At 46.1% G+C, this 25,058-nt stretch overlaps 1 protein-coding gene across 1 annotated transcript in view; it reads left to right on the top strand.

Moving 5' to 3' along the window:
• LOC115456646 (ephrin type-A receptor 8-like) overlaps positions 1–25,058 on the top strand; it is a 195,916-nt gene that overhangs the window by 9,174 nt on the left and 161,684 nt on the right. The window lies entirely within an intron of this gene.

The raw sequence follows: 25,058 nt of genomic DNA, 5'->3' as shown, positions 1-25,058 counted from the left end.
TAAGAAGGGTATGGAGTCCAGGTGTGCGGATGTTATAATGCCGTTGTATCGCTCCATGGTACGACCGCACCTGGAGTATTGTGTTCAGTACTGGTCTCCGTATCTCAAAAAAGATATAGTAGAATTGGAAAAGGTACAGCGAAGGGCGACGAAAATGATAGTGGGGATGGGACGACTTTCCTATGAAGAGAGGCTGAGAAGGCTAGGGCTTTTCAGCTTGGAGAAGAGACGGCTGAGGGGAGATATGATAGAAGTGTATAAAATAATGAGTGGAATGGATCGGGTGGATGTGAAGCGACTGTTCACGCTATCCAAAAATACTAGGACTAGAGGGCATGAGTTGAAGCTACAGTGTGGTAAATTTAAAACGAATCGGAGAAAATTTTTCTTCACCCAACGTGTAATTAGACTCTGGAATTCATTGCCGGAGAACGTGGTACGGGCGGTTAGCTTGACGGAGTTTAAAAAGGGGTTAGATAGATTCCTAAAGGACAAGTCCATAGACCGCTATTAAATGGACTGGAAAAATTCCTCATTTTTAGGTATAACTTGTCTGGAATGTTTTTACGTTTGGGGAGCGTGCCAGGTGCCCTTGACCTGGATTGGCCACTGTCGGTGACAGGATGCTGGGCTAGATGGACCTTTGGTCTTTCCCAGTATGGCACTACTTATGTACTTATGACAGTCAGCCATTGTGACATCACAGATGAGGTTGGCTTTTAGGCATTGGTGGAATGAGGCATTATGACATCACAATATCAGCTCTGGTTAAATCACTGCTCTATGTAATAAAAGTGAGCCAAGTATAGGACAGTCAAGCCATTGTGACATCACAGATGAGGTTGGCTTTTAGGCATTGGTGGAATGAGGCATTATGACATCACAATATCAGCTCTGGTTAAATCACTGCTCTATGTAATAAAAGTGAGCCAAGTATAGAGCAGTGAAGCCATTGTGACATCACTGATGAGGTTGGCTCTTAGGCATTGGTGGAATGAGGCATTATGACAATATCAGCTCTGGTTACCAGAGACTGAAACTCTTCACACTAAGGGGGGAAGTTATCAACATGGGCTACTGTTAAGATGTGTTATTGTACCACTAACTTGTGCTATTTTAGCACAGGTCCCATTTTATTAAATGAGACCTAGTTACTAATAACTGGGTTAACTGTAAAATAACATGTCTTAATGGTAGCCCGCATTGACAACTTCCTTCCTTAATTAAAGAAAAAAGAAATCTCTCTAGAAATGGGAATCACTTCTATAATGTAATAAAAGTGAGCCAAGTATAGAGCAATCAAGCCATTGTGACATCACTGAAACTCTTCACACTAAGGGGGGGAAATTATCAATGTGGGCTGCCGTTAATGTGTGTTATTTTACCACTAATTTGTGCTGTTTTAGCACAGGTCTCATTTTATACAGTAAGAGGTAGTTAATGTTTATTGTTGATCCAAATTATTAAGTCTTAACTGTAGCTCGTGTTGATAACATTCCCCCCCCCCCCCAAGGGTCATCTTAACCATTGGAGCAGGTGAGGCTGTGGCCCTTTTAAGGGTGCCAAAATACCTAGCCTTTCTACAGGTTAAACCTTTTCCCCACACCCCCCCCCCCCCAGACCAGTCTCTCCCTCACCTTGCTCCCCTGCAGTATGTTGGTCACCGATGGCAGCGGCAGCATGACAGGCTACCTTCGGTCAGCCCCTGCGTCTTCCCTCAGCCGTTTCCTGCCTCCTCTGATGCAATTTCCTGTCGGTGGGATACGGTAGAGGGAAGACCCAGGGGCTGACTGAAGGCAGCCTGTTATTCTTCTGCTTCTGGTGACCAATATAGAAGATTGCAGGGGAGTGAGAGAGGTGAGGGAGCAGTGTCAGATTCGCAGGGATGGGGACAGAGGAGGGAGAAAGACTGGATCTGGGGGAGGTGAGAGTTGCCGAACCCACGGAGGAGGAAGGGGGCACCAGAAGCGATGCGATGGAGGTGGGACGTCACCAAAGCAAGTTGGCTGAAGGTGCCACTGTCCCTTGAGCCGGCCCTGCTTCCCCCTCCCCCCTTTGCTGGTGGTTTAAATAGCGGTATAGAAAGCATTAATAATTTTTTTTCTGTATTCTAATGTTTTAAGTACTGGAACTATTTAATAGCCTAGTGCTACCCAGCCTTTGGCAGTCAGCAAAGTGCTCCAGTAAAGCTCTTAAATCTAAAAATGTATTAGTTCCATTTTAACAGGTACTTTGATAAAATCTATGGGAAGTTTTTTTTATTTTGAGGCTAAAGCAGTGTCTTTGAGAATTGTGATTCCTGAGGTCTCTTGGCGGACTCTGAAGGGCCCAAGAAAGTCATTCGTGTCTGAACGGGACTCCTGCAATTTTATTCCATAATTATGTGCAAAAAAGATAGATCCAAATCACCAGTAAAACTGTATTGAAAAAAGAAAATGGGTTGATTGGGGTGAGGTGCTGCAATCTTTTGGTACTGACGTGGTGAACGGGAGGGTCATAAAAAAATCACAAATGAAATGATTTCCAAATTAATCATTGACCTCAAATTATTCCGCTGGTCCTTCTCCAGCAATAACACCTTTGGCGTTCCTTTTTCTCTTTTATTTTTATTATTGCCTTCCTGTTTTGTGAACCGCTGCGATCTTTTATTTAGAAGTGGGTGGTATATTAAGCAAGCCTGTAAACGTAAGACTGAATGATGTATCTGTAATTAGGCCATACAAATTTACATCTATGTGCCATTTGATTTTCTAAGGAGTTCTGATGAAAACGGTAACGGAATTCAAACATGCGTGGGATATGCATAAAGGAATCCTGTGCAGAAGGAATGGATCCTCAGAAGCTTAGCTAAAATTGGGTGGCGGAGCAGGTGGGGGGAAGAGGGGTTGGTGGTTCGGAGGCGAGAATAGGGGAGGGCAGACTTATATGGTCTGTGCCAGAGCCGGTGATGGGAGGCGGGACTGGTGGTTGGGAGGCGGGGAATACTGCTGGGCAGACTTATACGGTCTGTGCCCTGAGAAAGACAGGTACAAATCAAGGTAAGGTATACACATATGTTTGTCTTGTTGGGCAGACTGGATGGACCGTGCAGGTCTTTTTCTGCCGTCATCTACTATGTTACTATGAAGTGCAGTCGTAGTTTGAAGATTTTATGCAAGAAAGTTGTCATGTCATATGATGTGAACTGAAAGCTTTCCAGTATGTTTGCAGAGGTTTTGAGGGATTGAAGATGTATCGAGAGGAATTCACCAGTTTGTGCTTTGTGTGCATGGGAGAGCTGTGGTGTCCGTATTGCCCCCCTTTCCTGGGGGGAGGGGTCCATGTTCCTGCTGAATTTCCTTTCTCATTACGCAGCATCTCTGTGGTGGCAGCTGTTCATAGCAGGCATGTGTGCCCGGTAGAAGAGCTGAGAGCACTGATAACAGATCCAGAGAGGCTGGCGTTTAGAGCATTTGCAGCCCATCCAGGATCCCCCGCTGAAGAATCTGTCTTGCTGCAGCTTTTACCATCATAATTCTGCATTTCATAGTTGGCTTTGGTCTTCTTCCTTTTCAGCCTTCTAATGTTTCATATGATTAAGCAAACAGGCAGTAGGGACTCTCGGTCTCCTGGGTTCAGTCTGGTACTCCTCCCCCCCCCCCCCCCCCCCCCCCCCCCCCCCCCCCCTTACATGTTCCTTTCAGGTCCCATGTCTGTAAGGTCCTGAGAATACAATGGTGGCTGACAGGTGGTTACGGTGGTTGCTCGATTCACGCAAAGTACATAAGTACATAAGCATCGCCATGCTGGGACAGACCAAGGGTCCATCGAGCCCAGCACCCTGTCACCGACAGCGGCCAAAAGAACAAGCAGTTTGTCCCGCCCCTCCTAGAAATACTGTATTATTCCCTCGTCCGTTCAATAACATTCTACATGGCTTTTTCCTCCAGGAAGCCATCCGACCCTTTTTTTGAAGCTGAGACAGGAGATCCACAGTTCTCAGGGTCGGTTTCTGCGGGTGGGCAGAACTTGTTATTCTTCTCCACCCGTAGAAGGGTTAAGCAAAGGATTTATTTTGCAGCAGAGAGCAAACACAGATGTATGTAATGAGACCACCTGCACTTAAGAGGTTGGACCTGCAACGGTGGCCTCCAGAGGAGGCAACAGCTGGCAGTGCCAGGGAACTGCCTGATCATCCAGCAGCTCTGCCAGCCATCCTCAGGCACCAGCTGCTAATCTGCTTTTTTTTAATGCACAAAAAAAAAAAACCTGGCTGACCCACTTTCTTACCAACTTCATTAGAAAAGTACAAATGGGATTTTTTTCCCCCATGAAATTATCTGATCTGAAGTCCTAGCGCCCTGCCACATTCAGAAGTACTTGCATTCTCTTTCTGAGGTACCCTGGGTGGTCTCTGAGACCGCTATCAGTTCGCCATGCAGTAGACTGGCTGCATCAAACTCATTTGTGATGGGTAGTTTCTACTGTTCAGAATTTAAAGATTTACGCTGCTTTATATCCTCCTGGCTCACAAAGCAGGGGCACAGCTACGGGGGGGCTGGGCCCCTGCAAATTTCGTCCGGGCCCCTGGTTTGGCTGGCGGGGGTCCCCAACCACCACCAGCTGAAGCCTTCTTCAGCGCGGTCTCCGGTGCAGCCGCGTTTGCTGCCTGCCCCCTGCTCTTCTTTCTCCTCTTGTGCACGCTGACACTCAAAATGTGCCCCCCAACCTTGGGCTCTGGCCCCCTCCCACCATGAGTTCTGGCTATGCCCCTGTCACAAAGTACTTAATATTTGCGGTGTTTTCGAATCAGTAGCCTGAGAACCTGGTGTACTGGGTTCGATTCCCACTGCAGCTCCTTGTGATTCTGGGCAAGTTACCTTCCAATGCCCCAGGTACAAAAATAAGTACCTGTATGTAATATGTAAACCTCCTTTGATTGTAACCACAGGAAGGTGGTAAATCAAATCCTTTTCCCTATGTACAGCTGTCTCCACAGTGAAAGCTTGGGCAGCGCTATGCAAAGTATTGGTGTGTGGTGGGGGGGGGGGGAGGAGGGCGGGGAGAACAGGAAAAAGAAGCAGATGTGGGGATTTCAAAATGCACACTTTTGATGGCCTGTTTCTCCCCCCTCCCATGCCTCTCCCCAGTGATATTTGTTTCCCTGCTGTTGTCAGCGTACCTGCTCTTTCCTGCAGTTGAAAATGTGCCCTGTGCAATACTCCCCCTTGCACTTCGGCCCCACCCATAGCATTGTAGCCAATCAGGGGAGGCAGTGGGCAGGGGTGGAGTTTTGGTGCCCCACCTCCTTTGCACCCTGTATGGCCGCAACACCTGCGCGTAGCTGGCTACCATCCTGCTTTCCTGCAAAGGGCCTGGGGCACCTTTTGAAGGGGAACTTGCCAAGGAGAAATATCCATTCACTGTTTGTGAAGCCTTTTGAAAATCCCCCTCTTAATTGTGTGATGGAGTCTTTGCTTGTGAAATGGGCTTGTGTAAAATGGCCACAGGAGTTACACTAGTGATGCGACACATGCAAAGGCATGTTCAGGGGTGGAGTCACAATTTTCATGCGTTAATAAAACACATGCCTACATTATGCCGATACTCAAACAGGGGTAAATGTCCACGGCTTCTGTCTCGTTATGTTTCCTCTCCCTAGTGCTTTATGAAGACACAAAGGCGCCACTGTTCTTTATAAAATAAGCTAGAAATAGCCCCTACTTGGCATTTGTACATAGGAATCCTGGCATAAATTATAAGAATGTAAGAATCACCATACTAGGACAGACCAAAGGTACGTCGAGCCCAATATCCTGTTTCCAGCAGTGGCCAATCCAGGTTAGAAGTACCTGGCAAGTTCCCAGAACAGTAAAACAGATTTTATGCTGTATCCTAGAAATAAGCAGTAGATTTTCCCAAGGCCATCTTTATAATGGCTTGTGGAATTTTCTTGTAAGAACTTGTCCAGATCTTATATATTTTTTAAACCCTGCTAAGCTAACTGCTTTTTCCACATTCTTTGGCAACGAATTCCAGAATTACATTGAGTGAATGCATTTTTTTCTCCAATTTGTTTTGAAATTTATTACCAATTAAATCTCTCTCAGCCTGGGCCGGATTTTTAGGGTAGGATGAGCAGCGAGGGTGTTGTGGGGAAAAGGGATGCTGAGGGAGTGCCAAGCTAGGAAGTAGCCCACAGGCTCATCCGTCTTGTCCTTTCTGGGCCAGCTCTGCCTTTACTGCTGTTACTCCCAAAGGGAACCAGATTTGCGGGGATGACATCAACGCAGAATTGCAGGTTTACCAGAATCCTTTGTCACCCTTTTCCCTGCCCTAATTTCCTTCTGTGCCACCCCCTCTCTCTTCCCTTTGTTCCTTCAAGCTATGCCTTTATTGAGTTTCACTTATAACAACAGCCAGTACAAAAGAGCAGCCTAGGAAAGCCAGAAGCAGGATGCTGTTTGCATGCCTAATTCAGCACTGACGTACAAAACTAAGCAATATTCAGAATCAGGAGAAAGAAGTTAAGGATAATAAGCTGAGCTGATCTAGTGAAATCCAGAGGCATAGAGGGAGCTTGCAGGAGATCAAGAGGCCAAGGAATGAAAGTTGAAAGACAGATCATGAACAAAGATGCAGGCCTGTCTTCTGTTCCTAACATTCTTAAATCCATTCTCTGCCCCTGTGGTTTTCCTTGGCGTGTTTTCTCCTTGGCCTCTTCTTTCCTCAAAGGTTTTAGCTTTGCCCAACTCAAAATGTTGTGCTGACGGGCTAAGAAACCAAACTCAATTTGCTTCCCAAACGGAACGTTTTTCCTGCATTGATTTTTTTTTCTGTATCCGTGCAGTCGTTTCCCCAGCCCTGGGAGCACCTCCAGCGGTGTAACCTTCATTTCACCTTCCCATCCCCAGGCACCCTGATTCCTGCCGTGAAATGGTTAGGAAATACTGTGGAATAACTTCTGTTCTTTCCAGCAGCGCAGCTAGAAAGTAGACGAGCTCCTGGGTGCTCTGACCTTACTTTTGAGGTCGATAGATTTGTTTTTAGGCTTCTCTTCTATGGAGCAGTTATTTTATGAGATAGACTTTTATAGTCGTTAAGTACCATAATCCGTTGAGCCCGGAAATATCAGTCCTGGAAATCTGGAAGCCTTTGTGATACTGTAATTATAAGTATTAGCATTGTAGATTAATTGGCTACCTTTTCCTCCCACAAAGGAAGTGCAATGTCATTTATGCTGGTGTTTCCGAAACTAATGTTCCGATGGCCAGACTTGTCAGTAAAAAGTAGAAACGGCCTTCAGAATGACAGGAATGCAAAATACAGTGCAATTTTCTTAAACAAAAAAAAAATGGTATCGGGTGAGGACCACAAGAAGCCCCCACCTTCCCCTGCAGTTTCAGTGGGGAAAAGCAAGTGAGCTAATAGTAGATGACGGCAGAAATAGACCTGTACGGTCCATCCAGTCTGCCCAACAAGATAAACTCATATGTGCTACTTTTTGTGTATACCTGACCTTGATTTGTATCTGTCATTTTCAGGGCTCAGACTGTAGAAGTCTGCCCAGCACTAGCCCCGCCTCCCAACCACCAGCCCCGCCTCCCCCCACCGGCTCTGCCACCCAATCTCTGCTAAGCTTCTGAGGCTCCATTCTAATGACCTGGCATGCATAACATGGCAGAAAATCACAGGTTTTGGATCTCTTTTCTGCTGGTAATCTTTTATGGCTGTCCAGATCTAGTAAATCCAGCAAAGGTTTGTAAGGGCTAAATGTGTGAAACCTTAGTTATGACTTAAGTGTGCCCAACAGGGGCGTAGCCAGACCTTACGGTGGGAAGGGGGCCAGAGCCCGAGGTTGGGGGCACATTTTGAGTGCCGGCCATCCCCCTTCCACCGCCGCCACCTCCTCACCCACCCGCCTGCCTGCCTGGCTTCGCCTCGCCAACAAATTCCTTTGCTGGCAGGGATCCCCAACCCCCGCCAGCCGAAGCCGCCTTCAGCGCCGGTCTCTCCGGACTCGGAGCAGCCATGTTCACTGTCCTGCTCTTAGAGCAGGGCAGCGAATGTGGCTGCTCCAGAGAGACCGGCGCTGAAGAAGGCTTCGGCTGGCGGGGATTGGGGACCCCCACCAGCCAAACCAGGGGCCCGGATGAAATTTGCGGGGGCCCAGGCCCCCGTGGCCCCCTGTAGTTATGCCCCCGATGCCCAATAAGGAATAGAGAGAAACCTTTCGCTAAGCCATCTGGTGACAGGTGGGACTGTTAGACAAGAAGAGTTCTTGGGCCTCCTCTCCAATCTTCATGCTGTGCCTCCTTGAGCTAGGCTTGGGGAGACCCCCTATGGCATGGGGGGCCCAGGGCAGTTGCTCTGGTTGCCACCCTCTAGCACCGGCCCTAGGGACTGAATAATACCAAAGCACCTTACTCTTTGAAAACTGCCATCAGGGGAGGGCCAACCTCCCTGTGTCCCCTTCCACAGCACAACCCCCATTTCACCCTCTGGCTGGTTCACAGGCTTCCCTTCTCTTAGCCAGCAGTGTTAACTTACACGTGGCAGCTTCAGTCTAGTGATTTGAACCATACAGTGATGTCGGGTCTCCAGGAACCACGGGGCAGTCTTCGGATTAGACGGCCCGCTGAAGAGGCAGCCGCAGGTATGAAGTGCTGCTGTGTTCCTGCTCTTAGGCAGGGGAGAGGCCCAGGGTTTGAAAAAGGGGGAGAGAAGCCTAAGAATCCAGGGGGCGGAGGGAGAGACACTTGGGGATGTGTGGGAGCAGGGCGAAGAGGAGGCAGTGATCACCTCAACTTAGTTTCTCATGGGAGCCAAGTTTATTTGGGTTTTGGATTTTGCTCACACCTTTTTCAGTTGCAGCTAGTTAATTATGTTCAGGCATGATAGGTATTTCCTTGTGCCCAGAGAGTTTACAGTCTAATTTTGTATCTCAAGCAATGGAAGGTTAAATGATTTACCCAAGATTACAAGGAGCAGCAGTGAGATTTGAACTGGGCTTCCCTGGTTGTCAGTCCTGTGTTTCCCAAGTCCGGTCCTGGAGTACCCCCTTGCCAGTCAGGTTTTCAGGATAGCCACAGTGAATATGCATGAGAGATTTGCATACAGTGGAGGCAGTGTATGCAAATCAATCTCAAGCATATTCATTGTGGATATCCTGAAAACCCAACTAGCAAGGGGGGTCCTCCAGGACCAACTTGGGAAACACTGTCCTAACCACTAGGCTATTCTTCCTCTTTTTTTGTTTTTTTTGTTTTGTTTGTGACATTTTTAGTGCTGCGAGAAATCGGGTCCCTTTGTATATGCAAACGAGGGCAATGTTCAGTACAGCTCAGCTGTCTGAAAATTGCCTATTCTGTGTTCCAGTAAAAGTCTGGGCATTAGTTCCACGCCATTGCACTTTAATGAGTGAATTCCTTCAAAATGGCAATAAATAAATTCTAATAAATAAATAAATGTTTTCTTACGTCCTCTGGCATCTCTCATCCAGGAGCTCCATGTGAGATGCTATATTTCCTTCTAGTCTCCACCCAAGATCCTCGTCATCCCAAATCTTGCAAAGCTGTCTTGATGCTGTTTCTTCTTGGCTTGTCTCTCGCTGCCTCCACCTTAATCAACAGAAATCTTCCAACTATCTGGCTCTCTAGATATCGCTCCGCACCCCCTGTTGTGCTATCCATTGATGGGGTTCTGTTCATCTGACTGATAACGTGAAATATCTCCTTTCGCTTCGCACATTTCTGCCATCTTTCAGAGCTATTTTTATTCTCTTCGCCTACTGCGCTCACTCTGTCCGTTTCTCTCCGAGAGCTGTGCTACTCTTCTTTATGCTTCGGTTGCCTCAAAATGAGTCTGTTGCAGTGTTGTATATGCCGGCCTCCTTGATGCCTCCCTCCGTAAATTTCAGACAGTCCAGAATACCGCCATCCACCTTCTGTCACATGCTCGTCGCTATCATCATGTAACTCTACTTTTAAAAGAACACCATTGGTTTCCCATAAAGTACCAGATTACTTATAAGATTCTGATCTTCACTTTTAAGGCATTGTGCTTGGGTTCGCCGCCGTATCTGGCCAATCTGATTACTCCTTACTGTCCTGCATGTGAGCTCCTCTCCGCATTGGATTTCTGTTTGACTTCACCGTCTGTTCTCTATGCTTGTCTTTGCTCCACTCACACCTCTGCAATTTTTTTTTCTTGTTTGGCCCCTTTCCGTTGGAATTCATTACCGCCTTCCCTGAAGTCTGAGCTTTCGTTCCCCGGTTTACCACCTTCCCTGAAGTCTGAGCTTTTGTTCCCCAGTTTACCACCTTCCCTGAAGTCTGAGCTTTCGTTCCCCGGTTTACCACCTTCCCTGAAGTCTGAGCTTTCGTTCCCCTGTTTACCACCTTCCCTGAAGTCTGAGCTTTCGTTCCCCTGTTTACCACCTTCCCTGAAGTCTGAGCTTTCGTTCCCCCCCCCGTTTTCGCTGTCTCCTTAAAGTCCACCTGTTTTCCCAGGCGTTTCCCTAACCCTTTGGTTTTCAATTCTTTGGTGACGGGTTCCAGTAGGTAGTTGGTTGTCTCGGTTTCCCTACCTGCCTTCGCTGTTTCTCCCTTTTATTTAATTTTTTTACTTACTCTGATTATTTGCCCTGCTGTCCTGATATTGTTGTTCTTTTCCTATTTTCTTCCTTCTTAAAATTGTCTGTACACCGCTTTGATTTGTTGTGAAGGGCGGTATATCAAGTTTCCAATAAACATAAACGTGTACGCTGATGTACACCACAGTGGAGGTGTTTCAAGGCAGGGTTATTTCAGGAGAGAAAATGCTTCTAGTTTGATTATTTTTAAATCTATACATGTGTTTTAGGCAGAAAGTACTGAAGGAAAAGGATGCACAGCTGTCTGGGGTGTGGGGTCCCCCCCCTTTTTCCTGAGGCAGTTTTCAGAATGAGAATGCAGCATTCACTATATTGTGGACAGTTTGAAAATCCACACTGGGGCAATTTCCAGCAGCCATAAAACACGTGTATAATTTCACATTACATGTAACGGCAAGTGCACAGAAAAGGAGCATTCTGTATGTGCTAGACATAGGTCGACTCACATTTCAAAGTCAACTTGTGCGCTGATCTTGCGTTTGAAAATTGAGTTAGATTTTTGCATGCCTTTAAAGTGAATGTAGAAATCTGCACGAGTGAAAAATGTAGGTCGAAGTGATCGTCAGTGCTGTATGCTCTTCTTCAGCAGGATCAGATTAGGACATTGGCAGCACAGGGACGTGCCTGGCGTCACCACCTGCCTGCCTCCAAATCTGGTCCTCCGCCTCTCTAATCTTAAACCTGGCCCTACCCTTTGGTAAGTCACACTACTGGGACTCTTTTGTCAAGCATGCTTTCGATACTGAAGAGCCCAACTCTTTCTGTTCCTTCCCATAAGCTCTCGCCTACCTTTATGTCTTCCTAATCCTCATACAAGTCGATTAGAGTCAGTAAACCTAAGGGCACAGTTAGGGGGTGTGAGAGACAGTAGTATAGAGGAGAGCCCAAATGATGTGCTGTATGGCTTAAACGCAAGATTTAAACATAATACATAGTTGATGGGCAGCCAATGGAGAAGCGCGATCAGATTTACAGACGTTACACAAAAAATAAACTGCCATAATGTGTGGTAGACCCCTTCCTATAGCACGGTCTTCCTGTAGTTCCTCATTTCTTTCGCCACCCGGTATGTGACTGCCCCTTCATTCGACTGCTCCTGTGTAGCTTTCGTTATAATATGGTAGATGGCGACAGATAAGACCTGTATGGCCCATCCAGTCTGTCCAACAAGCTGAGCTCATTTGCATATGGTATGAAGTGATACATCATATATATATATATATATATATATATATATACCTGATCGTGATCTATCCTTGCCATTTTTAGGGCATAGACCATAGAGGTCTTTCCGGCACTGTCCTTGTTCTAAAATTTATGTAGTTATTGTCAAAGCCCCTGAAAAGCTCCTCTCCAGCCCTTCCAAATCTGTTCAGCCGCGATCAGGGCACAGACCGTAAAAGTCTGCCCAATCTCCCCTAAGCTTCTTTGGACCCGATCCTTCTAAACAGGATTCCTTTGTGTTTGTCCCACCTGCTCTTTTTATTTTTCTATCCCCTCTTACTGTACCATTTTATGAAGATTTATTAACCACCTTTATGAAGTGGTGGACAGCTTGTGTAGCTATGGTTGAAAACTCAACATAGACTTAATTTCAGCAACCCCCAACGTGTGTGACACCTAAACAAGCTGAAAGAATTTTCTTAATGTCTTGTATATTAATGAGATACCAATCTACTTAGCTTGGAGGAAAAGACCTCAGAAGTCCCAGCTTGACAGCAAGTATAACGTCTTCAATGTCAGCTCGTTGTTGCACTCCGTTCTTATCGTCGGTCACAAAAACCTCTTATTTAAGAAAAATTTCTTTGGAGGGTTTTGTGACCGACGATAAGAACGGAGTACAACAATGAGCTGACACTGAAGACGTTATACTTGCTGTCAAGCTGGGACCTTTGAGGTCTTTTCCTCCAAGTTAAGTAGATTGGTTTCTTTCAGCTTGTTTAGGTGTCATACAGCTTGTGTAACTAGACATAATGATCTTACATCGTTGTAATGGCTTAACTTCCATAAAAAGAGCAAATTTCATCATTTTACACAATTGACAACGAGGTAAACGTGGAAATAGGCAGATTACTGTAAATTATAATACAATTTAGTGTGCTTTCTTGCCCTGAAAGCTGCTGTGCCCCCGCCCCCCCTCAGTCCCTTGGAATGACTGAGTTGTGTTATTTTCAAATTCTAGCTGACAAATTCCCGCACAGGTTCGGCTGTTCTCTGGCAACCTGTCGCCTCTATTTGAGTTTCTGCCGGGTACTTTTGACCTGGATTGGCCACTGTTGGAAACAGGATAGTGGGATAGATGGACCATTGATTCCTAACGTAAAAATCGTTGTGCGTATTTAACCTTATGGTTAACACCGTTGTGTCGAACCGTACTCTGTATTTCTTCTCCCTGAGGTTTACTGAACTATTTTGTTTTCCATATCGGCTGTCGGTTATGCAGGGAATCTGTCTTCTAAATTAAAAACTGTACTGTGACACAGAAGCCCGGGATGGTTTAGGGAAGTCCGTATGATACTTTTTGCCTGTGGCTTCTGGCATTCGCATACAGCGTGCCCACGTGCCTGCATCTTGCAGCTCTTTCTAATCAGTAGGGAATCCTTGTGTTTTTACACTTCAGTAATCAGAGGCCAGAACAGATGGGGACGTTTGAGAATAAAATGATGTTTTGAGTGGAATAATTTCTACCACCTACTTCTTGTTTCTGTATGCTGTGACACTCCCTGTTCCACTAAAGTAGGTTAAAGGAAATTGGCGCATCCAGGAAAAGTTCCACCATACCACATAGAGCTTTACTAAGGGGTTTGGACAGGAGGAGACCGTGGCTGTGCGGAAGAGCCTCTGTTACCCGCAACTAATACTTTGTTCCGAGATACCCTTAGATGTCACTGACCCAGAGGAAGTCACTGTCTCTCCCTATGTTAGTGGCTGACTCACTCTGTACGACCTGGGGAAGTCACTTTCTCTCCATGTCTCGCTCTCTGACTCTCTCTCCGTGTGACTCTGGGGGAGTCACGGTCTCTCCCTGTGCTTCACGCTGAACAATTTTTAATATTATTCCCTTTTAAACCTTGCTTTTATGCTCTCCAGGAGTTACAGATGCGCAGCCAGGAGAACTCCTGTGATTAGAGTGTGAGGGCATGCAGTGGAAACCATGGCAGTATAACTGTGTGGTTATAAAGGGCACCCAGAGGGCACCTGGTAGGAGACTGTTGTAAAGGAATGAACCTGCCTGCTTTCCTGTATAGAATAGTGGCATAACAGCAAAAAGTGCCTATAACTTAGTCTCAAGCACTTATGTTAATGGCATGTATGATTCCTAAGTTGTGATACATAGGAGGTGGTGGAGATGAAAATGGTAACGGAATTCAAAAATGCGTGGGATAAACATAAAGGAATCCTTTTCAGAAGGAATGGATCCTCAGAAGCTTAGCAGAGATTGGGTGGCAGAGCTGGTGGTTGGGAGGTGGGGCTAGTGCTGGGCAAGACTTCTACGGTCTGTGCCCTGAAAATGGCAGATACAAATCAAGGTAGGGTATTGTCCTGTTTCTGTCTCTGTTGGTGAGCCCTCAGGTTCCCTAAGGCCCCGCAAGACCCCAGAGGACAGCCGAGCACCCCGAATCTTCACCCGCGGCGACCGCCGTTCACCGAGGGTTGAGCCCTCAGCTGCAGGCGGCCAGCAGGACTGCTGGAACCGCGGGGTGACGGCTGACCTGGCTGGTAGTCAGAACGCAGTCTTTAAGGGAGGACTAGCAGAGGCGGCTAGCACTCCGAGAGGGAACAGTCGCTGGAGGATAGCTGGCACGGGCGGCCAGCACGTAGCACAGTCTATGGAAGTGGCTAGCAGGACGGCTAGCTGAAGAGGAACACAGTCTCTGGAGGTGGCTAGCAGGACGGCTAGCTGAAGAGGAACACAGTCTCTGGAGGTGGCTAGCAGGACGGCTAGCTGAAGAGGAACACAGTCTCTGGAGGTGGCTAGCAAGACGGCTAGCTGAAGAGGAACACAGTCTCTGGAGGTGGCTAGCAGGACGGCTAGCTAAAGAGGAACACAGTCTCTGGAGGTGGCTAGCAGGACGGCTAGCTGAAGAGGAACACAGTCTCTGGAGGTGGCTAGCAGGACGGCTAGCTGAAGAGGAACACAGTCTCTGGAGGTGGCTAGCAGGACGGCTAGCTGAAGAGGAACACAGTCTCTGGAGGTGGCTAGCAGGACGGCTAGCTGAAGAGGAACACAGTCTCTGGAGGTGGCTAGCAAGACGGCTAGCTGAAGAGGAACACAGTCTCTGGAGGTGGCTAGCAGGACGGCTAGCTAAAGAGGAACACAGTCTCTGGAGGTGGCTAGCAGGACGGCTAGCTGAAGAGGAACACAGTCTCTGGAGGTGGCTAGCAGGACGGCTAGCTGAAGAGGAACACAGTCTCTGGAGGTAGCTAGCAGGACGGCTAGCTGAAGAGGAACACAGTCTCTGGAGGTGGCTAGCAGGCCGGCTAGCTGAAGAGGAACACAGTCTCTGGAGGTGGCTAGCAGGCCGGCTAGCTGAAGAGGAACACAGTCTCTGGAGGTGGCTAGCAGGACGGCTAGCTGAAGAGGAACACAGTCTCTTGAGGTGGCAACACTCCAGAATCCACTGTGTCGGCTTTTGACGAACGAAATGGAAGCACTCGACCCCTTCCGTTTCGTTGTTTAAATCCCCGCCCGTCCTTCGTCCTCCCACAGCTGTAGCCAATCCCCCTGGCCCAGGCAGGCAGAGGAGGCCTGGATTGGGCCACCTGCCCGGCGGGCGGGGTCTCCTGGGCGATGCGCCAATCCGGCGCGAGTAGGCGGTGCTGGTTCGCTGGTCCGCTCCAACGAGGAGGACGAGGACGCCGGCGCCGCCATCTTGCTTCCGCGGATCGCCGGCCTCGGAGCGGCCCGCGGCATCGCCGGCCCTGTCGGCGGCTCCTCCTCGCCGCCCCGGATCCCGCGGCCTCCGCTGGTCCTCGCCCCCAGAAGCGGGCCGCCAGGTAAGAGCCCGGGACGGGACAGGTATACACAAAAAGTAGCACATATGAGTTTATCTTGTTGGGCAGACTGGATGGACCGTGCAGGTCTTTTTCTGCCGTCATCTGCTATGTTACTATGTTACATCCACTATTTCTGGGATAAGCAGTATAAAATGTTTTGTACATTTTTGGGATCTTGCCGGGTATTTGTGACGTGGATTGGCCACTGTTGGAAACAGTATGGCAATACTTATGTACATGTGCGCCTCAACGATAGTCCACTCGGACCCCGCCCCTGTGTACACCCACCTGCAAACTGTGCAGTATGGAAGATCATATGCGTATAGTTACAGCAGTGGCATAGTCATGGGTGGGCATAGGCCCACTCCCTTTGAACTCGAGGGCACAGCTGTGATGTGGCTGGGAGGGATTCCCCAAGCCTTTCCAGCTGGAGACTCCTGGCACCTCTCCCTCCCCTCCCCAACCCAATTGGTAGGGGTCTTTTAACTGCACTGCCCCAATCCCCAGTACCTTTTAATTCCTTCAGTTTTTCGCCGGTGGAGAGAGGAGACTCATACCTGCTTCCCTTGCCGGACTAGAGCCTTTCCTCTGACGCAATTTCCTGTTCACGGGACCAGGAAGTTGCATCAGAAGTGAAGGGTTGGGGCCAGTGCGGGCAGCAGGTATGAGTCGATGCTCACTGCCAGCAAAGAACTGAAAGACTTAGAAGGTAGAGATCCCTGATCGCCTGGGGGGAGGGGTGGAGAGATGCTGGGCAGGGAGGCGGGGTTCTCATGCCCGTCTAAAATTGGGAGTATGGCTACACCCCTGAGTTATAGAATAGCACTTGGTGACATATTGGCCTAGACATGTGTAATTGGCGCACAAAATTTAGCGCTCGTTTTCTGGAATGACTCCTTATGAAGCCATGTATGATGGTTCCCAGGTGAGGACTGGATGGAAGGTCGGATACAGTGATTCACCAGTAAGAGTCTGACTTCAAAAGTGTGTGCAGGGTCTGCTTTTTGGATATTTCAGACAAGGTTATTTATTTTATTTATTTGGATTTTGCTCACACCTTTTTCAGTAGTAGCTGAAGGTGAGTTCCAGTCAGGTACTCTGGATATTTCTCTGTCCCAGGAGGGCTCACAATCTAAGTTTGTACCTGAGGCAATGGAGGGTTAAGTGACTTGCCCAAGATCACAAGGAGCAGCAGTGGGATTTGAACCGGCCACCTCTGGATTGCAAGACTGGTGCTCTAACCACTAGGCCACTCCTCCACTATAGCAACATTCCATCTAGAATCTCAAATAGCAGCAACATTCCAGAATCTCAAAAAGTGGAAACATTCCCTGTGGAATCTTCAATAGTAGCAACATTCCATATATTTAGATTTTGCTCACACTTTTTCAGTAGTAGCTCAAGGTGAGTTACATTCAGGTACTCTGGATATTTCTGTGTCCCAGGAGGGCTCACAATCTAAGTTTGCACCTGAGGCAATGGAGGGTTAAGTGACTTGGCCAAGATCACAAGGAGCAGCAGTGGGATTTGAACCGGCCACCTCTGGATGTCAAGACTGCTGCGCGAACCACTAGGCCACACCTTCATAACCAGGGCTATGGAGTCAGTACACCAAACCTTCAGCTTCGACTCTTGACTCCTCTATTTTTCTACTGTCCAACTCCGACTCCTACTATGTATAGTAAATCTAAGAGAAATTTGATTAATTACAGAGACCTAGGATGTTGCTTTGTATACAAAATTAGGATTAATGAACCATAAAGTATATTTATTTGAAGTTTGAACAAAGAACCCAAACAAAAAGAAATGCTGTCAAATGAAAATATGCAATTCACTATTGTAAGTTTTTTTTTGTTTCACTCCAGCTTCAAAATTAAAAAAAAACAGAGTTAGCATTTAATTTTCCAAAGGGACCAGAGAGGAAAGGTTATGCTGCACGGGGGGTGGGGGTGGGGGTGGGGGGGGGGCAAAGAGAGTGATGCTGCATGGGGGTAGTGGGAGAAAAATGTTATATCCATGGTGCAAGAGAGAGAGAGAGGGTAGACAATGTGAGAGATGCATGGGGAGGGGAGAAAGAGCGAAATGTTGGTTCCAGGGGTAGAAGATATTGAAGGAGAGATGCTGGACAATGGGAAGGAGGGAAAAGAGGGAGAAATCCTGGACCATAGGAGAAAGAGGGGGCAGGAGAGAAGGGAAAAGGGACAGGAAGATGCTGAGGGTTTGGAGAGGAGAAAGAGAGCAGATGCTGATTTAGAAAGGTGGATGGAGAAAGATGCTGAGAATGGTGGAACCATGTGGGAGAGGCTGGGGGAATGAAAGAGAGGAGGATAGTGATTATAGGAGGTAGAAATACGTTAATGTGGAGTAGATTATAGATGAAAGGGAGTGGAAGGCTGGGGAAGGAGTGAGATGGGGATTGGGGGAGCTAATTGCTGAGAGTAAGAGAGAGAATTTGATGGGTAGCTGGAAAATATAAAGACAATTGAGAGCAAATGAACAGGCAGTAAAGAAAAAGAGAGGAAAGAGCTAAAAAGGAAAGACCAGTACGTCTGAGGCAGGTGTAGTTTGGGAATGGAACAAGACAGGAGAGAGGAAAAAAGACAAATGGACATTAACTACTTGAAGGAGAATTAGCAGAGGACAGACAGAAAAGCAGAAAAGAGAAACTGGAACCAATAAGCTGGAAAAATAAGATGTCCAGACCACAAAGGTGGACAAAAACATTTTATTTTTAATTTATTAACTGAAATATGTTAGCTTTGGGAAATGTACATAGCAGATGTCTTTGTACTGTGTTCACTAGAAAAGGAAAATGCATTTCCCATTTTATTTCTCCAGCATTATAGTACACGTTGTTTAAATTCTTGGGGTTCCCAGTTCAATTTTTGTCTGTGTATCTTTATTTCTAATTTGTTATCCTTTGTTCTGTATTTGGTGAGTGGAGGAGTGGCCTAGTGGTTAATGTGGTGGATTTTGGTCCTGGGGAACTGGGTTCGATTCCCACTGAAGGCACAGGCAGCTCCTTGTGACTCTGGGCAAGTCACTTAACCCTCCATTGCCCCAGGTACAAATAAGTACCTGTATATAATATGTAAGCTGCATTGAACCTGCTATGAGTGGGAAAGCACGGGGTACAAATGTAACAAAATAAAATAAAATACGTTGATGGGATAGTACTGGGAGGCAGAGAGGAGAGAGAATCTGGGACCCTCTCCTTTATTTTCTGACCTGGGCCCTAGCATGTCTAACACCGGCCCTGACCCTTGCTGTAGCTGGTGGAGAACCCCACGCATCGCTAAGTGAGGTCCTCCTCCACAGACAGCCAGAACTCTCTTCAACCAAGCTCTGCAGTTGGCAGTAGCATCCTTGAGTCGTCGACTAAGCATGCGTTAACTGATGGCATCGGTGGCTCGTGAATATATCTTCTCTCTGCCAAGCTTGGTAAAAGGAAGTTCTGGCCACCTTTTGAAGGAAGTCTTTAGCTGACAGACCTTGGGGATCCTCATTAACTAAAATATTTATATTTTGAGTTGGGAGGTGCCAGGGAAGGGGTGGAGAGTGAAGGGGAGGGTGGAGGCTGACAGTAAATTTGGCGCCTATCCAGTTTGAGCGCGGGCCTTCCCAACATTGGCTGTCTGGCAATCTCCCTGAGCAACATAGGCACTGGCAAGTTAGATGCAAAGCTCTGATGAAGAAGGCTAAAAGAGAATATGAAGAAAACTTGTCACAGGGACAAAAACTCACAGTAACAACCTAGTTTAATAGTTTAAAACATGTTGATATACTGCTTGTCATCACTAGTTAAGGCGGTTTACAGTAAAACATTTTTAAAAGAAAGGAGAAAATAAAACACGATTAAAAATAGGCATACATCAGAAGCAGAAAGCCTGTGAGGGAATCCGTGGGATCATTAGATCATGAAGGAGCAAAAAGGCCCTCGGGGAGGACGAGGCCATAGCAGAGAGACTGAATGAATTCTTTGCTTTGGTCTTTATGGAAGAAGATGTACGAGATCTACCTGTACCAGAAATGGTTTTCGAGGGTGATGATGCAGAGGAACTGAAAGAAATCTCGGTGAACCTGGGAAACATACTGAGCCAAATCGATGAATTAAAGAGTAGTAAATCACCTTGACTGGATGGCATGCAACCTAGAATACTGAAAGAACTCAAACATGGATTTGCTGGTCTGCTGTTAGTGATGAAGAACTGAAAGAAATCTCGATGAACCTGGAAAACGTACTGAACCAAATCGATGAATTAAAGAATAGTAAATCACCTGAATCAGATGGCATGCACCCTAGGGTACTGAAAGAACTCAAACATGGAATTGCTGATCTGCTGTTATGTGTAACCTGTCATTAAAATCATCCATATAGTACCTGAAGATTGGAGGGTGGCCAATGTAATGCAGATTTTTTTTTAAAAAGGGTTCTGGGATGATCCAGAAAATTACAGACCGGTAATACTGATGTCAGTGTCCGACAAAATAGTGGGAACCATTATAAAGCGTAAAATTACGGAACACTTAGATAAACGTGGTTTAATGGGACAGAGTCAGCATGGGTTCAGCCAAGGGAAGTCTTGCCTCACCAACTTGCATCATTTCATTGAAGGCATGAATAAACATGCGGAGAAAGGTGAAGCCGGTTGATGTAGTGTATCTAGATTTTCAGAAAGCTTTTGACAAAGTCCCTCATAAGAGACTTCTGAAAAAATTAGAGTCATGGGATAGGAGGCAGTGTTCTGGTGTGGATTAGGAATTGGTTATTGGACAGAAAACAAAGGATAGGGTTAGATGGTCATTTCTCTCAATGGAGGAGGGTGAACAGTGGAGCGCCGCAGGAATCTGTACTGGGGCCGGTGCTATTTAACATTTATAAATGAACTGGAAATCAGAATGAAAGTGAGGTGATTAAATTTGCAGATGATGCAAAACTATTCAAGGTTGTTAAAACACATGCAGATTGTGAAAAATTGCAGGGAAGCCATAGAAAATTTGAAGACTGGGCAAGTTTCCAAGTTTATTTACTGCTTAATATGTAAAATATGAGTGGCTTGCAAATCGAAAGAACAGAAAGAAAATGAGGTGAGAGAAAAGAAAAAGAGGGGATAAGAATAGTAAGACGGAGGGGGAGAAAACAGAACTACAGTTGAAATGAAAGAGTGGGTGGCAGGAAGAATAGAATTAAGGGTAGTTAAAGTGGCAAGCAGGCTCATGAAGGGGGGGTGGGGGGGGGGGGGACAGCTCCAAGGAGTAGGCAGATGAAATTTAATGTGATCAAAGTGATGTAGATTGAGAGGAAACTTCAAACAGCCCAAAACACGGCAGCCAGACTCATCTTTGGAAAGCCAAAATATGAAAGTGCAAAACCACTACGAGAGAAACTGCACTGTCTTCCACTCAAAGAACGCGTCACTTTTAAAGTATGCACATTAGTCCACAAAATCATTCACGGCGAAGCCCCAGCCTACATGTCCGAGTTAATAGACTTACCACCCAGAAACGCCAAAAGATCATCCCGAACCTTCCTCAACCTCCACTTCCCCAATTGCAAGGGCTTGAAATACAAGACGCTACACGCGTCAACCTTTTCTCACATGAGCACGCAGTTTTGGAATATACTGCCGCGCAACTTAAGAACAATCCACGAGCAAGCTTCCTTCCGCAGATTATTGAAGACCCATCTGTTTGAAAAAATTTACGGAAAGAGCCAAAACACATAAAGTCCACATTTACTGTTCATTAATGCATCATACATCCACTTCTGAACTCTCATCCCCCGTAATCTCACATCACTCACACCTTTACTCACAGAAATATGTATACCATATGTCTTTATGCCTATGATCGCCCTTTAAGCTCCCATTGTCTCCTTCCATCGTTTCAATGTTTGTGTTCCATTGTTACTTTCCTTAACGACACTTCGTTTGTCTCGCATAACTCTGCAAAATGTAATCCATAACCAATTTGTAACAATTGTATTTCCATCATTCATCTCATATTGTAAGCCACACTGAACCCGCAAAAATGTGGGAAAATGTGGGATACAAATGCAATAAATAAATAAATAATCCGAATTATAGTTACCTGATGCTAAGGGTTCACCTTGGGAGTCAGCACCCAAGAAAAAGATCTAGGTGTCATTGTAGACAATACGCTGAAATCTTCTGCCCAGTGTGCGGTGGCCAAGAAAAAGCAAACGGGGTGCCAGGAATTATTAGGAAAAATGTGGGGGCAAAACAGATCACCCCGTCTCCGTTCAGAGGATGGGTCAACCTTGATTGTCTTTGGACAGATTTGGATGGGCTGGAGTGGGACTTCAATGACAACTTCAGAAGTTTTAGAACAAGGACACTGCCAGGCAGACTACCTTTGCCCTGAAAATGGCAAGGACAAATCAAGGTCAGGTATACATATGAAGTATCGCATCATCCCTTATGCTTTGAGTTTATCTTGTTGGGCAGACTGGATGGACCGTACAGGTCTTTATCTGCCGTCATCTACTATGCTACTATTTTTCCAGTCAAGACCAGCAGGCTTTGCCATCCCCTATTTTACTTAACGGCGCCCCTGTTTCTCAGGTATACTCCAGTCATCTCCTTGGTGTCGTCTTAGATTCCGAGCTTACTCTCCACAATCAACTTAGCCAGATAGTGTAACGATCTTTTTTTACACTTCACCTCATTAGATCCATTCAACCCTTACAATACCCCTCTGTCCTAAACGTACTTATACATTCGTTAATAATCGGTCAACTACTACTGTGGTTCTTTATATTTAAGACTTGGGATCAAAAAAATGCCAAATGCTACAGATAATTCAAAATACAGTGATTAAGCTCATTAAGCTGACAGACAGTGAGATGAAGGAAGTCCGAAGGGCCTTCTCTGCCAATGGATGACTTTGATGAAGAAAGAGGGCCATAACACCATACAGCTTTTTTTGTTTCTCTGTTTTCATTGGTTTATTTCTGTTTTTCCTAAGACTTAACCTTTCTTACTCTGCTGGTAGAGCTGCCCCCTCCTCCCCCACAAGTACCTGTTCTACTACTACTACTACTACTACTTAGCATTTCTGTAGCACTGCCAGGGTTACGCAGCGCTGTACAAGTTTAAACATGGGGAAGGACAGTCCCTGCTCAAGAGAGCTTACAATCTAAAGGTAACAAACTATGTAGTCAGTGTAGGTATCATGAATGGGGAAGGTGGTTAGGCGCCAAAAGCAAGGGAGAAGAGATGGGCTTTGAGTAAGGACTTGAAAATGGGCAGGGAGGGCGCATGGCGTATGGGCTCAGGAAGTCTGTTCCAGGCATAAGGTGATGCGAGGCAGAAGGGGCGGAGTCTCATGTAGCTCACCTCGATTTGTTGCACTGTGGGTGCTTCATTAACTTGGAATTATAAAGTAACTCCAGGCCACCTCAAGTAGGTTGAGCTGGTCCTGGTTTTTCATCACTCAAATACAAATCAACTTATGCATCCAGCACACACCTATGGAACGCACTACCAAAAGCCGTGAAAACAACGTATGACCACCTAAACTTCTGGAACTCACTAAAAACTAACCTGTTCAAAGAGGCATACCCTACCGACCCAACTTAAATGTCTGAACCCTGCAACACAACGAAACCAAAGCTCGTACTGGACATAACTTAACTCTTCCTCTCCACAATTCCCTAATGTGTCTGTTACACACGAACGTTATTCTACCACATTATCACTTTGTCTTTGTTCATACCGGAATGGGCGAACGCCTTTTACGGTACTATGTAAGCCACATTGAGCCTGCAAATAGGTGGGAAAATGTGGGATACAAATATAATAAATAAATCCGTCATCTTAAAAATTTTGAACATGTTGCACCATATTTAAAAGAGGTGCATTGGCTCCCAATCTCACATTGAATCACTTATAAAACACTGTTATTAGTATTCAAACTTCATACCTTTGACGAACCAGCTTTGTCCTTCCAGATACATCATTCCTTACTACCCCACTCAGGCTCTCGGATCAGCACCAGCAACGCTAGAACGTACACACATATAGAGAAATTCATGAACACTGCTCCGGGCTCTCCATGTTCTCAGTCCAGGGACCTGAACTCTGGAATTCTCTCCCACTCGGTGTACGCCAGCCGTCTTCCATAGAGCAATTCAAAACCGAACTTAAAAGCTTGTCTTGTGACGCTTATTCCTAACCTCCATTCCAATAGTTCACCTACCTATAGGGGCTGTGACTTCCTATCGCAGGGCCTTGGGTCCTGAGTATGGTACCCTACTGTTTTCCCCCAACCCTCTTTCCTATCGAGATTGAAGTTCTACCCCTTGTACTTTCTAATATGTAGTGAGTGAGAGATGCCAGTGATCACCCTGTAAATCCTATCACTAAAACAAGGTGAAGGTGGAGTTCTGAGACTTTTCCCTCCAGTGTTAATCGTACTCTGTAGCTAAAAGTTTACTATTGGTTCAAATACTATATGCTTTAGCCTGCATTTATAGGAGAGGATTTTATATATGATCAGTCAATGTCCAATATTCCCTCCCCCCCCCTCTATTTTTAGATTGTACACCGCTCTGATGGTTTTACTGTAGGGTGGGAAACGAAACGTTTAATAAACTTGAAAAGAGATGGCTGGGGGGGATATGATAGAGGTCTATAAGGGGGGGATATGATAGAGGTCTATAAGGGGGGGATATGATAGAGGTCTATAACATCCTGAGTGGTGTAGAACAGGTAAAAGTGAATCAAATTGTTTTACTGTTTCAAAAAGTACAAAGACTAAGGGACACTCAGTTAAGTTACATAGAAATACGGTTAGCCTATCTGGGTTTAACAAAGGTTTGGACAAGTTCTTGGAGGAAAAGTCTGTAGTCTGCTATTGAGAATAGACATGGGGAATCCACTGCTTGGTAGCATGGAATCTTGCTACTATTTGGATTTCTCATCCAAAAGAATAAAAAATATAGGCGTGCAAGATACGTGACAACTTGAAAAGACTGGGAAAAAAAAATCCCTTTTTGCACTGTAGTTTTCAATTCCTATGGCAAAGAGGCATCATACAAAGGTAAAAGGCTACTGGATCTCCTATGGCAAACAGCTATTCCAGATCCAGGGCTCACCAAATTGAATTAATCATCTGCCTTAAATAACCATTACATTTTTTTTTTAATTTCGCAAACACTTAATTGTAAATGAAACCAAACAAACACCAGATGTAGAGAACAGCGACCAAAGTACTTAACTGAACACAGAAGTCACTACGCTGTAGAGAATGAATTTATGCTCCCGAAGCCCGCAAACATCAAAATGGTATTTTGGTTTTAACAACCTTAGCGTCTACAATGATGGCGCCTTGCTGTTGAAATCTCTGCAGCGATCTTACCCCAGAAGCAGGTGGTTGAAACCGAAACGCCATTTTGATGATTGTG

This window comes from Microcaecilia unicolor, chromosome 13, assembly GCF_901765095.1.
Source record: "Microcaecilia unicolor chromosome 13, aMicUni1.1, whole genome shotgun sequence".
Classification (NCBI taxonomy): Eukaryota; Metazoa; Chordata; class Amphibia; order Gymnophiona; family Siphonopidae; genus Microcaecilia; species Microcaecilia unicolor.
The sequence above is the reverse complement of the archived record's forward strand: the minus strand, read 5'-3'. Positions and strand labels throughout refer to the sequence as shown.